Source organism: Canis aureus, chromosome 27 (genome assembly GCF_053574225.1).
Source record: "Canis aureus isolate CA01 chromosome 27, VMU_Caureus_v.1.0, whole genome shotgun sequence".
Classification (NCBI taxonomy): domain Eukaryota; kingdom Metazoa; phylum Chordata; class Mammalia; order Carnivora; family Canidae; genus Canis; species Canis aureus.
In genome coordinates, this window is record NC_135637.1 from 45,775,671 (window position 1) to 45,790,772 (window position 15,102).

General features: G+C 49.5%; 1 long non-coding RNA gene across 3 annotated transcripts; it reads left to right on the forward strand.

The window, feature by feature from the left end:
• The first annotated feature begins 8,090 nt into the window (after positions 1–8,090).
• LOC144299391 (uncharacterized) lies at positions 8,091–14,666 on the forward strand. 3 transcript variants are annotated; one of them, XR_013366129.1, is made up of 4 exons: positions 8,091–8,193; positions 9,694–9,763; positions 10,299–11,262; positions 14,372–14,666. It is a non-coding gene; the product is annotated as an uncharacterized LOC144299391 (long non-coding RNA). The 3 variants fall into 3 exon arrangements; XR_013366128.1 differs by lacking the exon at positions 8,091–8,193 and adding an exon at positions 9,304–9,383 and having other exon boundaries at positions 9,623–9,763; XR_013366130.1 differs by lacking the exon at positions 8,091–8,193 and adding an exon at positions 9,304–9,383.
• Positions 14,667–15,102: the final 436 nt, after the last annotated feature.

Consider the following 15,102-nt stretch of genomic DNA (forward strand, 5'->3'; position numbering starts at 1 on the left):
ATTGGTCTGTAATTCTCCTTTTTGGTGGGGTCTTTGTCTGGCTTTGGAATTAAGGTGATGCTGGCCTCATAGAACGAATTTGGAAGTACTCCATCTCTTTCTATCTTTCCAAACAGCTTTAGGAGAATAGGTATGGTTTCTTCTTTAAACGTTTGATAAAATTCCCCTGGGAAGCCATCTGGCCCTGGACTCTTGTGTCTTGGGAGGTTTCTGATGACTGCTTCAATTTCCTCCCTGGTTATTGGCCTGGTCAGGTTTTCTATTTCTTCCTGTTCCAGTTTTGGTAGTTTGTGGCTTTCCAGGAATGCGTCCATTTCTTCTAGATTGCCTAATTTATTGGCGTATAGCTGTTCATAATAGGTTTTTAAAATCGTTTGTATTTCCTTGGTGTTGGTAGTGATCTCTCCTTTCTCATTCATAATTTTATTAATTTGAGTCTTCTCTCTCTTCTTTTTAATAAGGCTGGCTAATGGTTCATCTATCTTATTAATTCTTTCAAAGAACCAACTCCTGGTTCTGTTGATCTGTTCCACAGTTCTTCTGGTCTCGATTTCGTTGAGTTCTGCTTGAATCTTTATTAACTCCCTTCTTCTCTTGGGTGTAGGATCTATTTGCTGTTTTTTCTCTAGCTCCTTTATGTGTAAGGTTAGCTTTTGTATTTGAGTTCTTTCCAGTTTTTGAATGGATGCTTGTATTGCGATGTATTTCCCCCTTAGGACTGCTTTTGCTGCATCCCAAAGATTTTGAACGGTTGTATCTTCATTCTCATTAGTTTCCATGAATCTTTTTAATTCTTCCTTAATTTCCTGGTTGACCCTTTTATCTTTTAGCAGGATGGTCCTTAACCTCCACGTGTTTGAGGTCCTTCCAAACTTCTTGTTGTGATTTAGTTCTAATTTCAAGGCATTATGGTCTGAGAATATGCAGGGGATGATCCCAATCTTTTGGTATCGGTTCAGACCCGATTTGTGACCCAATATGTGGTCTATTCTGGAGAAAGTTCCATGTGCGCTTGAGAAGAATGTGTATTCAGTTGAGTTTGGATGTAAAGTTCTGTAGATATCTGTGAAATCCATCTGGTCCAGTGTATCATTTAAAGCTCTTGTTTCTTTGGAGATGTTGTGCTTAGAAGACCTATCGAGTATAGAAAGAGCTAGATTGAAGTCACCAAGTATAAGTGTATTATTATCTAAGTATTTCTTCACTTTGGTTAATAATTGATTTATATATTTGGCAGCTCCCACATTCGGGGCATATATATTGAGGATTGTTAAGTCCTCTTGTTGAATAGATCCTTTAAGTATGATATAGTGTCCCTCTTCATCTCTCACTACAGTCTTTGGGGTAAATTTTAGTTTATCTGATATAAGGATGGCTACCCCTGCTTTCTTTTGAGGACCATTCGAATGGTAAATGGTTCTCCAACCTTTTATTTTCAGGCTGTAGGTGTCCTTCTGTCTAAAATGAGTCTCTTGTAGACAGCAAATAGATGGGTCCTGCTTTCTTATCCAGTCTGAAACCCTGCGCCTTTTGATGGGGTCATTAAGCCCATTCACATTCAGAGTTACTATTGAGAGATATGAGTTTAGTGTCATCATGATATCTATTCAGTCCTTGTTTTTGTGGACTGTTCCACTGAACTTCTTCTTAAAGGGGAATTTTAAGAGTCCCCCTTAAAATTTCTTGCAGAGCTGGTTTGGAGGTCACATATTCTTTTAGTTGCTGCCTGTCTTGGAAGCTCTTTATCTCTCCTTCCATTTTGAATGAGAGCCTTGCTGGATAAAGTTTTCTTGGTTGCATGTTCTTCTCATTTAGGACCCTGAATATATCCTGCCAGCCCTTTCTGGCCTGCCAGGTCTCTGTGGAGAGGTCTGCTGTTACCCTAATACTCCTCCCCATAAAAGTCAGGGATTTCTTGTCTCTTGCTGCTTTAAGGATCTTCTCCTTATCTTTGGAATTTGCAAGCTTCACTATTAAATGTCGAGGTGTTGAACGGTTTTTATTGATTTTAGGGGGGGGGGGATCTCTCTATTTCCTGGATCTGAATGCCTGTTTCCCTTCCCAGATTAGGAAAGTTTTCAGCTAGAATTTGTTCAAATACATATTCTGGCCCTGTGTCCCTTTCGGCGCCCTCGGGAACACCAATTAAACGTAGGTTTTTCTTAGGCTGTCGTTTATTTCCCTTAATCTATCTTCATGGTCTTTTAATTGTTTGTCTCTTTTTTCCTCAGTTTCCCTCTTTGCCATCAACTTGTCTTCTATGTCACTCACTCGTTCTTCCACCTCGTTAACCCTCGTCGTTAGGACTTCTAGTTTGGATTGCATCTCATTCAATTGATTTTTAATTTCTGCCTCATTAGCTCTAAATTCTGCAGTCATGAAGTCTCTTGAGTCCTTTATGCTTTTTTCTAGAGCCACCAGTAGCTGTATAATAGTGCTTCTGAATTGGCTTTCTGACATTGAATTGTAATCCAGATTTTGTAACTCTGTGGGAGAGAGGACTTTTTCTGATTCTTTCTTTTGAGGTGAGGTTTTCCTTCTAGTCATTTTGCTCAGTGCAGAGTGGCCAAAAGCAAGTTGTATTGGGAAAAGGAGAAAAGAGAGGAGAGAAAGAAGGAAAGAAAAGAGAAAGAGAAAAAAAAGGAAGAAAAAGAAACGAAAAAGAAAAAAAAAAGGGAAGAAAAAGAGAAAGAAAAAGAAAGGAGAAAAAAAGGGGGTGGGGGAAGGAAAGAAATCAAAAAGCAAAACAAAACAAAACAGAACAAAAAAAAAAAAAAAAAAAGAACCACGGGGGAGTATCTTCTGATTCTGTGTACTTTAAGTCCCTTGGCTTCCTCTGGAAGTTGTCAGTCAGTCTAGCTGGTCTTCTGGGGGAGGGGCTTGTTGTGCTGATTTTCAGGTGTTAGCAGTTGGGGGAGCTGCTGTGCCCCTGCCTGGTGCAGGGCTCAGTGGGGGTTGTTTACCCCGTGAGGCCGCAGGAGGGACAGCCCCAGTGGCGGGGCAGCTCTGGAAACCTGGATTCAGCCCCCGCAGGAACTCCGGAGGTCTCCGTCTGCAGGGCCTGGAGGCTCCAGGGGCGGGGCCACTGATCTGCTCAGCTGGGGCAGGAGCGTCCTTGCTGTCCTGGGCCCTCCCGGCCTCTGCCTGTCCCGGGGGAGGCGGGATCCTGGGCTGTGTCCCTGCGCCCTGTGCTCTGGAGCCTGCGCTGGTGGATTCGCGCTCCCGGGCCGCGCAGTCCCCTCCGCGGAGCCGCCGCCTGTGCACCCCGAGCTGCTCCTGGAACCGCGCAGGCCCCTCCGCACGGAGCCTCTTCCTCTGCCGGAGCCCCTCCGAGCTGCTCCTGGGGCCGCGCAGCCCCCTCCGCGGAGCCGCCGCCCGAGCCCCCCCGAGCTGCTCCGGGTCCGCCATGCGCGCTGCAGCCCTTAGGGAGCTCGGCGCAGTCTCCTGGGCGCAGGTGTCTGTTAGTGTCCCCGGGAGCCCGAGGGCATCCCCGCCCTCCTGGGTCCTGCTCCAACTCCCTGCGAGCCCCTTTCCGCCCGGGAAGGTCGGTGTAGCTCCTGCTTATCCGGGAAGGGGCTCTCCTGTCCTGGGGACACTCGCCCCGGCCTCAGCCCGGCTCCTCGCGGGGGCCCCTCCCCCTTGGAGGCCTTTTGTTTAATTCTTTTTTCCCCGTCTTCCTACCTTGATAGAAGCGCGAACTCTTCTCACTGGAGCATTCCAGGTGTTCTCTCTTTAATTCTCAGGCCGAATTCATAGATTTTCAGGATAATTTGAAGGTTTTCTAGGTAATTTGGTGGAGACAGGTGATTTGGAGACCCTACTCTTCCGCCATCTTGCCCCTCCTCCTCGCATTTTATTTTTTAACAACTGGCTTGGCTTCTCATATCTCCCGTGGATTTTAAAATAGCAGGTTTGCTTAGCTCCTGAAGTCCTGTAATATATCATCCTATGCATCATGTTACTCAATACATTTTTTTCAACTGAACAAACTTCTCCCACATGTATTGCCATTGCTGACAAAAGAAGTTTTCAATTCATACAGTTCCAAGCAACATCTGAATACAGTGGATATTATACCGCGGTTGTGTTTCCCTGATGTGACAAGGACACAGAGGATTGTTTTGGGTAAAGGTATGTCTGACATAAATGACAGCAATTGTGATTGTTAAAATGGCTGATGGGGAACGGCTGCATTTTGGCTTTTTGATTTTTGATCAGTCTCCCGGGAAATGCACTGAATGGCAGGGTAAGATATTGTAATACCTCACTGAAGATGTCCGCAGCATGTTCGGCATGACTGACAGAAACAGAATCCTTTGGCATCCACCCGATTCCACGTAACCATTCCAAGTCCGCCTTGTAGACAGCCTTGTAGACAGATAGAGAACCTTGTAGACAGATAGAGAACCGCCTTGTAGACAGATAGAGAACCCAGAAGTGGACCCTGAATTTATGGTCAACTAATATTCGATCAAGGAGGAAAGACTATCCACTGGAAGAAAGACAGTCTCTTCAATAAATGGTGCTGGGAAAATTGGACATCCACATGCAGAAGAATGAAACTAGACCACTCTCTTGCACCATACACAAAGATAAACTCAAAACGGATGAAAGATCTAAATGTGAGACAAGATTCCATCCAAATCCTAGAGAAGAACACAGGCAACACCCTTTTTGAACTCGGCCATAGTAACTTCTTGCAAGATACGTCCACGAAGGCAAAAGAAACAAAAGCAAAAATGAACTATCGGGACTTCATCAAAATAAGAAGCTTCTGCAGGCAAAAGAAACAACAGAACTAAAAGACAACCTGCGGAGTGGGAGAAGATATTTGCAAATGACGTATCAGATAAAGGGCTAGTATCCTAGATCTATAAGGAACTTATTAAACTCAACAGCGAGCAACCCTGGAGGCTTAGCGGTTTAGCACCACTTGCAGCCCAGGGTGTGATCCTAGAGACCCAGGATCGAGACCCACGTCAGGCTCCCTGCATGGAGTCTGCTTCTCTCCCTCTCCCTCTGCCTGTGTCTCTGCCTCTCTCTTCCTCTCTCTGTGTCTCTATGAATAAATAAATAAAATCTTTAAAAAAAATAAATTCAACAACAAAGAAACAATGTGATCATGAAATGGGCAAAAGACATGAAGAGAAATCTCGCAGAGGAAGACATAGACATGGCCAACACGCACATGAGAAAATGCTCTGCATCACTTGCCATCAGGGAAATACAAATCAAAACCACAATGAGATACCTCCTCACACCAGTGAGAATGGGGAACATTAACAAGGCAGGAAACCACAAATGTTGGAGAGGATGTGGAGAAAGGGGAACCCTCTTACACCGTTGGTGGGAATGGGAACTGGTGCAGACGCTCTGGAAAACTGTGTGGAGGTTCCTCAAAGAGGTAAAAATAGACCTGCCCTACGACCCAGCAATTGCACTGCTGGGGATTTACCCCAAAGATTCAGATGCAATGAAACGCCGGGACACCTGCACCCCGATGTTTCTAGCAGCAATGTCCACAATAGCCAAACTGTGGAAGGAGCCTCCGGTCAAGAGCTGTGGTCTACGTATACAATGGAATATTCCTCAGCCATTGGAAACGACAAATACCCACCGTTTGCTTCACGTGGATGGACCTGGAGGGTATTATGCTGAGTGAAGTAAGACAATCGGAGGAGGACAGACAGTGTATGTTCTCATTCATTTGGGGAATATAAATAATAGTGAAAGGGAGTAGAAGGGAAGGGAGAAGAAACGTGTGGGAAACGTCAGAAAGGGAGACAGAACATGAAGACTCCTAACTCCGGGAAACGAGCTAGGGGAGGTGGAAGGGGAGGAGGGCGGGGGTGGGGGTGACTGGGTGACGGGCCCTGAGGGGGCACTTGACGGGATGAGCACTGGGTGTTACGCTCTATGATGGCTAATTGGCCACCAAAGAACCCACAAGCGCAGGCCCTCCCCGCAGGGGACCCACGGAAGGGGCGGGGCTGTGCCCGCTGCCGACCGCGTGACCCGGGGAGGGGCGCAGGCTCTTCCCTCCCACACCCCACGTGACTCAGGGAGAAGCCGCCCCTCCCGGCGCCGCCGTGGGAGCCAGAGGAAGCTTCGCGGCGCCGCGGTCAGGCTCTGAGCCTTCCGTTCCGGGCTCTTGGGACGACTCGGGTCCCCACGTCGCCATGGTCAGCGGCGGGGGGCTCCGGGGTCACCGGGCCTCGCCACGTGGAGCAGGAGCCCCGAGCCCACCTGCGAGGCCGCGGGACGGCGGGGTGTGCCGCAGCCTGGCCCAGGCTCCCCGCGCCCCCGGGTGTGACGGGGCGGCGGATGGTCGGCCCCGGGGGTGCGGGCGGCGGCACCACGGGCCGGGCCGGCGGAGCCGTTCTCTCCGGCTCGAGCCGCCTGCGCCACCTGCACCACCTGCGCGGCCTGGTCGCCTTGACCCGAGGCCCGAGGGCACGTGCTAGGCCCGGTCGCAGCCGCCCCCGCCCCCCCCCCGCGGGGCCTCGCCTCGGGCTGCGGATGCGCAGGCCCCAGGGTCAGGGTCAGGGCGTCAGCGGCGCTGAATCGCTGACTCGGGAGGGCGGCCCGCGGACGGAGGGCACGAGCCCGCGCACATCACGCGCTCTGGGGAGCGTCCTGACGAGTAAGTGGTTAGCGAGGGGGACCCCGGCGTTGGACGGCTGTGCTGGGCCGGGCGCACGGAGGCAGGGAGCCGACTGGCGATCGAGAGCCCGCCTCGGGAGCTGCTGGGGAGCGGCCAGGACGCCTTCCTCTCGGGCTGGTGGGCGCGGGGGATGCGGGCCGAGCAGCTAAGGGTCTGCCTGGGACCTACTGACCAGGGAAGCGGAGTTCCCGAGAAGCCTCAACTCCCAGCCACGGCGGGTTTGCTGTGCTAAAGTCCTCCCGTTCGGGAAAGACTGGCCCCTGGGCGTGTCGATGGAGTTACCTGCATTGAGGCCCCTGTGATCTGAAATCGTCCTTAACCCTCTGAGCCCATGGGACTGAGTGGGCCAAGCCACTCTAGTTTTTTTTTAATTTTATTTATTTATGACAGAGAGAGGGGCACAGTCAGAGGCAGAGGCAGGCCCCTTGCCTGAGCCCATGGGACTGAGTGGGCCAAGCCACTCTAGTTTTTTTTAAATTTTATTTATTTATGACAGAGAGAGGGGCACAGTCAGAGGCAGAGGCGGGCCCCTTGCAGGGAGCCTGACGTGGGACTCGATCCCGGGTCTCCAGGATCAGGCCCTGGGCTGATGGCGGCTAAACCACTGAGCCACCCGGGCTGCCCTCCCACTCTCTTAAAAACTAAAATCTTGGGACGCCTGGGTGGCTCAGTAGTTGGGCATCTATCTGCCTTCTGTTCAAGGCTTGATCCTGGGGTCCTGGGATCAAGTCCTGCATAGCGCTCCTGGCACGGAGCCTGCTTCTCCCTCTGCCTAGGTCTCTGCCTCTTTCTCTGTCTCTCTCAAGAATAAATAAAATCTTAAAAACAAAACGAGCAAAGCTAAAATCTTTAGGGCACTTGGGTTGCTCTGTTGGTTAAGCATTGCACTTGATCTTGGCTTAGTTCTTGAATTTGGGGGGTGAGTTCTGTCCCCATACTGGGCATGAGGCCTACCTAAAAAGAAAACAACCAAAGCACAAAACCAAAAACAAAACAAAAAAACCATACCCCTAAGAAACAAAAACCCCATCAAAGTCTTTTATTTGAATACTTGCAGAGCTATCCTTCACTAAGACAGGATTTGCTCTTCTTGCCCTCTTCTCCAGTTTCTCCCCTTGTGTGTAACTGGGGCTATGTTCCAGCATAACAGAGCAGGAGATGCGCTCAGGCTGAGAAGGCAGATGAAGGTACTACACCCTAAGGAGGCTGAACGACCTAACCAGCAAGTACCAGCTTGGGGACTGTGTTTGGGACTGGAGTATAGGTGCTTGATAAAGGAGAGGGGGATTCAGATTGGGTAGGGTGAATTTACTGCTTTGGGAGTATTCTTCTGAGATACAAGGTTTGACATTCTGTCAGGGACCGCAGGAGTTTGTGTGAACTTGCTACAAGGATGGCTTCTAGAAGCATGAAAGGAAGCTACGGCCGTGCTCAGTGAGGTTGAAATTGCTGGACCCCTGACAGATGGCAGCTGAAGGCTAAACCGCTCAGGGATTGTGAAGCTGGGATACATATGATGACTTTCTAAGGTAAGAAAACCCAAGCAAATGGATATATTCCACAGGAAGCACCGACAAACACATCATTTACCAAGGCTCTAGGAATATGCTGATGAGAGGGACAGCAGCGTCGTTAAACAGTTCAGTGGTGGGGTACGTGCATAGGCCAGTGCTGACAAACAGTAAGAGTGGCTGTCATAGAAACGGATGACAGGACCCTGCAGCACTTGAGGTCAGGCGGTGGCATTGAACCATCAGAGGCCAGGTTTACACCATGTACTGTGAGCCATGAGGTTGGAGTGGCAGCCAAGGCACCAACCCACAAAGGGTTCCAGAAATGGTTTGAAGAGCCCAGTGTTTTTCGTACAAAATGGAAGGTCAGCCACCAGGAGTAGTACTCTTATTATCAAAAGAAATCAAGGCTGGATGATGGGAGGCTGAAGACGGCTCAATACAAAGGCATGATCCCTTGCCAAGTTCTAGTCAGTGTTCAGGCCTGGGACTGTCTAGTCTTTGAAGAGGAGGCCAGGTCCCCAGAACAAAGGACCATGTATGTATGGCAAGGGGATAAATATTCTTCCAGGAATTTTCGTACAGTTATTCAGCATATCTTTTACCTGTAGCTGTGCAATAAGTTACCCCAAAACTTAGTAGCATAATTGACTATTTTTGTTATCTCACGTGGTTTCTGTGGGTCAAAAATCTAGTTAAAGCTTAGCCAGATAGTGCTGGCTCATGGTGTCTCTGAGAATGCACACAAGATGTGGGTTGGGGCTGTAGTCATTTGAAGGTTGAGCTGAGCCTGGGATGTCCACTTCCAAGGCAGCTTACTCACATGCACAAGCAGGGGGAGCAGCAGGCTCCCTGCTGAACAGAGAGCCTGATGTGGGGCTTGACCCCAAGACCCTGGGATCATGACTTGGGCCACCCCGGTGCCCGGCCAGTAAGTTTTTGACCAGAGGCCTCAATTCCTTGCCTCATGGATGTTTCCATAAGGCTACTTGGGTGTTTCCATGACGTGAAAGCAAGTGATCCAGGGGAAGCAAAGCGGAAGTCACAATGCCTTTTATGACCTAACGTTGGAAGTCACACATTGTAATTGTCACAGATTGTCACAGGTCTGCCTTACTCAGTGAGGCAGGGGACTTCACAAGGGAATGACTGAATACCAGGAGGCTAGAATCATTGTGGCCATTTGGGAGGCTGCCTACCACATTTGGGTAAATGTAAATAAACAAGGGGGATTGGACTCTAGGAGTAATTTGAGGAGTGGACTGGGGAAGGGGGAATATACCAAGAATTTTAATATTGTTGGATGTAGGGTCAGAGTTAACATTAGTTTCTGGATGTACAAAACATAATCGTGGCTCACTGTTAGGATGGGGCCTATGGGGAGCCAAATAAATAGAATCCCAGGTCAGGATCCAGCTCACAATGGTAACCGTGTGACATTACTCAGTTTGCAGATGTGTAATGGAATAGAATGTTTGAAAATCCATGCAGAACACACATTGCGTCTTTCATTTGTAGGATCAGAACTATCATGATTGTGGAGGCCAAGTGGAGGCCTCTGTACCTGTTTCCATCCCTGGTCAAAATAGTAAGTATAAAACAATATCACAATCTAGGAGGAATGACGGATATTTTTATTACTCTTTTGTTGTTTTGTTTTGTTTGGTGTTTTTTTTATTCCTTTGTTTTTAAAAAAGATTTTATTTATTCACATGAGACAGAGAGAGAGAGGTAGAGACATAGGCAGAGGGAGGAGAAGCAGGCTCCATGCAGGGAGTCCAATGTGGGACTGGATCCTGGGACCCCAGGATCACTCCCTGACCCTAAGACAAATGCTCAACTACTGAGCCACCCAGGCATCCCTAATTTTATTCCTCTTAAGGATATAAAGGATTCAAGTGATGGTCCTTGTCACATTTCCATTTAATTCACCTGTCTACCCCTGCAGAAACCAGATTCATCCTGGAGGTTGGCCGAAATTTCCATAAATTCACCCAGATAGTAGCCCTAACTGAGGCTGCTATGCCAGATGTAGTCTCTTCGCTCAAGCCAGATTCATGACTTCTCAGGTACATGGTATACAAACATTAGTTGGCAAATGTGTTTCTTTCTATCCCTATCAGATACCGTTTGGATTCACATGGAGCAGACAACAGTATGCATTTCCCATTGCTCCAGGGTTGTACCTTTCCAGTCTGTCATAGTTCACGTACCACCTGGGTATCTGAAGAACATTGTGCCGATTTGCTCCTCTGATAGCTTGTCAATGGAGTTAGATTACAGGAAATGTCTGGCACATTGGAAGCCTTGGTAAGAAACGTGCATTCCATTGTTGGAGAAGATGCCTGTGAAGATTCAATTATCTGCCACATGAGAACAATTTTGAGTGCCCCAACAGTTGGGGACATGCTGGGTCCTATCATCCAAAGTAAAACATGAGTTTTACCACTTGAATCTCCTGCAGAGAAGGAAGCACAATGCCTGAGAGGACTTTTCAGGTTTTGGAGACAACATATTCCACATCTCAGAACACTTCTCTGCCTTGTATACCAGGTGACACAAAAGACTGCCACTTAAAAAAAAAAGGTTTTATTTGTTAAAGAAGGAGAGCACAGGGCAGGAGCAGAGGGAGAGGGAGAAGCAGGTTCCCTGCTGAGCACGGATCCCAACACAGGGCACGATCCCAGGACATTGAGATCACAACCTGAGCCAAAGTTCCCAACGCAGGGCTCCATTCTAGGACGTTGAGATCACGACCTGACCAAAGTCAGACTCTTAACTGACTGAACCCAAAAAGACTTCGACTTTTGAGTGTATCCCAGGATAGGAAAGTTCTCTGCAGAGCAGCAGAGTCTAAGCTGCAGTTGAAAGCAGCCTTGTTACTTGGGCATAAGACTGAGCAGATCTCAGAAGATTGGGTGTATCATGGGTAGGGAACGATACCTTCCAGGAGTCTGGAGCAAACCCATGCTGTCCACAGAGGTGGCTCGGATATGTTTCATAAAGCCGTTCCTGTAATGCTGCTGGGCCCTGGTGGAAGACCGTTGGACATGACATGACCGCATGCCCAGAACTGCATCTTGTGAGGTAAGTTCTGTCAAACCCACCAAGTGATAACGTTGGTTAGGTTCCACAACTATCCACTGGTGAGCGGAGGAGTCCCACAGAGTTAGAAGCCACGGCTGCCACCTGAAGACTTTATCCTCTTTGTGTCTAGCACCGAGTTGGCAAGCAAAGGAGCCCCCATTCTTGGTTGGAGTGAATGACCCAGGTTAGGAAAGGATAGGGCTGCTTTTAAACCGGGACATAGAAGGACGCCTGGGTGGCTCAGCAGTTAAGCATCTGCCTTCAGCTCATGGCGTGATCCTGCACTTCTTGGATCAAGTCCCACATCGGGCTCCCCGAGGGAAATCTTCTCCCTCTGCCTCTGTCTCTGCTTCTCTTTCTGTGTCTCTCATGAATAAATAAATAAAATCGGAAAAAAAAATTAAAACCAGGGCATAAAGAGCAATAAGTTTGACTCCCAGGAGATTCATCCAGGACCCTCTTGGTATTCCCTTGCCCCGTTGTGACAGTAAAAAGACAAGTGCCACAACCCTTGCCAAAAGAGGCCTGGTGAGCTGGGGCTCAGAAATTTTAGAGATGAAGGTGTGAGGAAGGCCACCTGGCAACTTAGCGAGGAGGACAGCAGAGTTTGTAGGGACCTTGAGGGGAATCTGCAACAAATAATGCAGGGAGGACAAGATGAGTATCCATCATAGCCCAAGACCAGCTGCAGTGGCCAAGGCCATCATTTACTCACTGGTCTTCCTCTTCTGAGTCTTCCCCAGGATTAGAGGCCACTGGAATCTCAGGGGAGACCCTTCCCACATAGGTGAAGTGCATTCAGGCGGTGCACGTGGTCAGTTGGCCAGCAATAGATCCTGGATTTTGTGGAGGAGAAGAGGAGTGACCCGTTGTTGGCTGCACTCAGAAGCCAGAGGCCTCATCTCCTCCTACCTGCTGGGCAGAGGCCCGAGGCCTTGGGCTGAGAATCTCCACAAAGGGAGAAAGCAGAAGTCAGTGTGACAAGTAGACTGTGCTTAAACAGCCACCTCAACTACAGAGGGAGGTTGATGAGGATCGTTCAGGTGCAGATGCGCAGCGGGGAGATGCTTAGTGGCTTCAGGTGGGAGCAGCTGTAGGTGGGAATGGCTCCTCCTCAGAAAGGCATTTGGGAGGAAGGCTGACAGGCTGAGGGGGAGGGCAATGGAGGTCGCCTCAGAGTGTGGGAGTTCTCACTGCCGACCTTTGGAGAACCTCTTTTCTGTGTCCTCTGCAGCCATCAGTAGGATATACATCCCTCATGAGGAGTCAAGTAGTTGGACTGACTTTTTTGCTGAGTGAGAGGGGCATGAGGGAGGGGCAAGGGCAGAGACACCCCTCTGGGTTCCAGGCATGTGGCTCTTCTTGGGCTGTTCCTTCAGAGAAATGGGACATTTCAGAAGCACAGGGGAGGGTTCACACACAGCCACTTCTGCAGCAAGGGCCCTCCTGCTTCCGAGGAGCTCTGCCATCAGAACAGTTGGTGGTTGTGACAGGGGCCTGGTGTGCCCTCCTGTCCTGCCTGCTCCATAAGCTGCCTCCCGGGCCTCAGCTCTGAGCAGGTGCCCCTTCCTGCTCATACATAAGTGGAGCATGCTCAGTTGGGTCATAGTCCAGTGTTTTGGTGGTTCTAAATGCTCATGTACCAAACCTGCCCCAGCGCATTCCCCTTGTGCCCCACAGAAGAGCAGCCTGCCATGGGATGTGAGGGCTGAGCACTGCTCCAGGGAGCAGCAGAGCAGTCGGGGTGGGAAGTAGAGGAAGGTCGGGCCCGGGTGTGGATTGCTGGCCGTGCTGGTGGTGGAGGTAAACGCATGTGGTTGTAGATCCTCCTCGAGTACCACAGTGCTGGCGGGTGGCTCTGGCCCTCGCCTGGGGCCCTGCCTGCGGCTGTTGCTCCTGAGGCCTCGTGGGTTCTGCAATTGATTTCTGATTTCACCACCTGTATAGGCTTAGGTGTTGGCTTCTGTAGTCTGCACACTAGTTTCCCAAACCACCTTTTTCAGATTCTAAAAGTTGGCTTTTCTTGAAGAGTGGGGCTAATTCATTCTCCTTGACTTTCTGGTCTTAGCTATTCCTTTACTTCATTTAGGGTTTCAGGAGGCAGCTGAGAGCACTCAGGCTCAGTTGTCCATGTGTCATCAGAAGTTCACTGAGAGATTCTCAAATGTGTCAGTCTGCTCTTGTTCCTAGAAGAAATGCTTTGTGATTCTGTTCAAAGAACACCAATTAGTTCTTCTTAGTAATGTTTTAGTAACGACCTTTGTATCTACTTATACTTGAGATGGTACATTTTAAAGAAGATTTATTTACTTGAGATAGGACAAGCGGGGAAAGAAGGGCAGAGGGAGAAGCAGACTCCTCGCTGAGTGCAGGGAGCCCCATTTGGGGCTCAATCCCAAGACCCTGGGATCATGACCTGAGCTGAAGGCAGCCGCAGAGCTGAACCACCCAGGCACCCCACGATGGTGCTTTAATGTTCCCTTCTCTTGTCTTTTTCTGACATTTTATGTCAAAAATTCACTAGCCCCATAAGAGGGGTTTTTTATGTCGTCTTGATTTTTTAAAAATAATTTTCTAGTCTCTGAATTGCTCTGAGCTTGGTAGAATGTGAATAGGAACGTATTCCATAGAGCAGGAAGGAGGACAGATCTGAACTTGTGGAAAGTTGCCGTTACTGTTTTAGAAGCTCTGCTTGCCAGAGAAGGCAAACAAAACCTCAGGACCCGACCTCTTACCACTGGACTGGGGTAAGAGATGGGTTATTCTGTCCGGCTCCTTGAAATCACCTTGGAGATGGTGATGATCTTTGGGAAAGTTCAGGAAATTAGGTTTGGAACAATTTATACTCTCTGAAGTCCAATAAAGAATGGAGATGAAGCCGTAATTGTTTTCCTTCACTTAGCTGGTATTAAGGGACACTGGGTGAACCTAGCAGAGAAAGAGCTGAAGATTTAGGACTAGAAGTTGTAGGATGGCAGGAGAGGTGGAGGACCGCCTAGGGTCTCCCTTCCTGCTAAGATGGGTGGTTGAGGCTGAGTGTCCTGTGCCAACAGGAGGAGGCTGAGCACTGTGAAAATCTACTTAGGCTTTTCCCTTAACCTTGTGCCAGGTTGGTGGAGATGAGTGGACAAGACCCTCTCAATCTCTTGGATCTTGCAGCACAGAGCCTGCGGAATGAGAAGGCCTCAGCTGTACGTGACCTGGAAGAGCTCCCTGTGGGCCTTTTCCCAACTCTGTCCACAGCAGCCTTTGATGGGGGACACACGAAGACTGTGACAGCAATGGTGCAGGCCTGGCCCTTTCCCTGCCTCCGTCTGGGACCGTTAAGAGATCAGTCAAGAACTCAAGACCTCTTGGAAGCCGTCCTGGATGGGCTGGAATTGGTTCCTCCTAACGCAGTTTGGCCCAGGTAACTGGAGAGTTGGGGTGCTGGTAGGGGCACAGTGAATTGCAGAAGTGGGAGCTGGATTCAGGGATGTGGAGTCCAAGCATGTGCTAGCCTCTCCTGGTGGTGCAGCATTTGTCATCATGAGGCCCTGAGGCCATTGTCAGAGTCCCTCCGTGAAGAGAGTCCTGGCATAGTTCAGAGCTGATCATGCTACTGAGGTGGTTAAGAGTGTGGCTGGGTTCCTGGGTGGTATCCCGGCAACATATAATGTGGGGAAGCAAGGAGGGCACCTAGAAGGCGTAGTGGACGGCAGAGGGCAGGGCTGCTGGTTGGCACAGTGGTGGGTGGGTCCCCAGGGTCTGCCACTGCTGCTGGTCTCCTGCCGGCCCCGCTCTACAGGCCTGAAATTCCTCATGTCTGCTCTCCTCCTCATTCCCCACAGGAGATCAAAG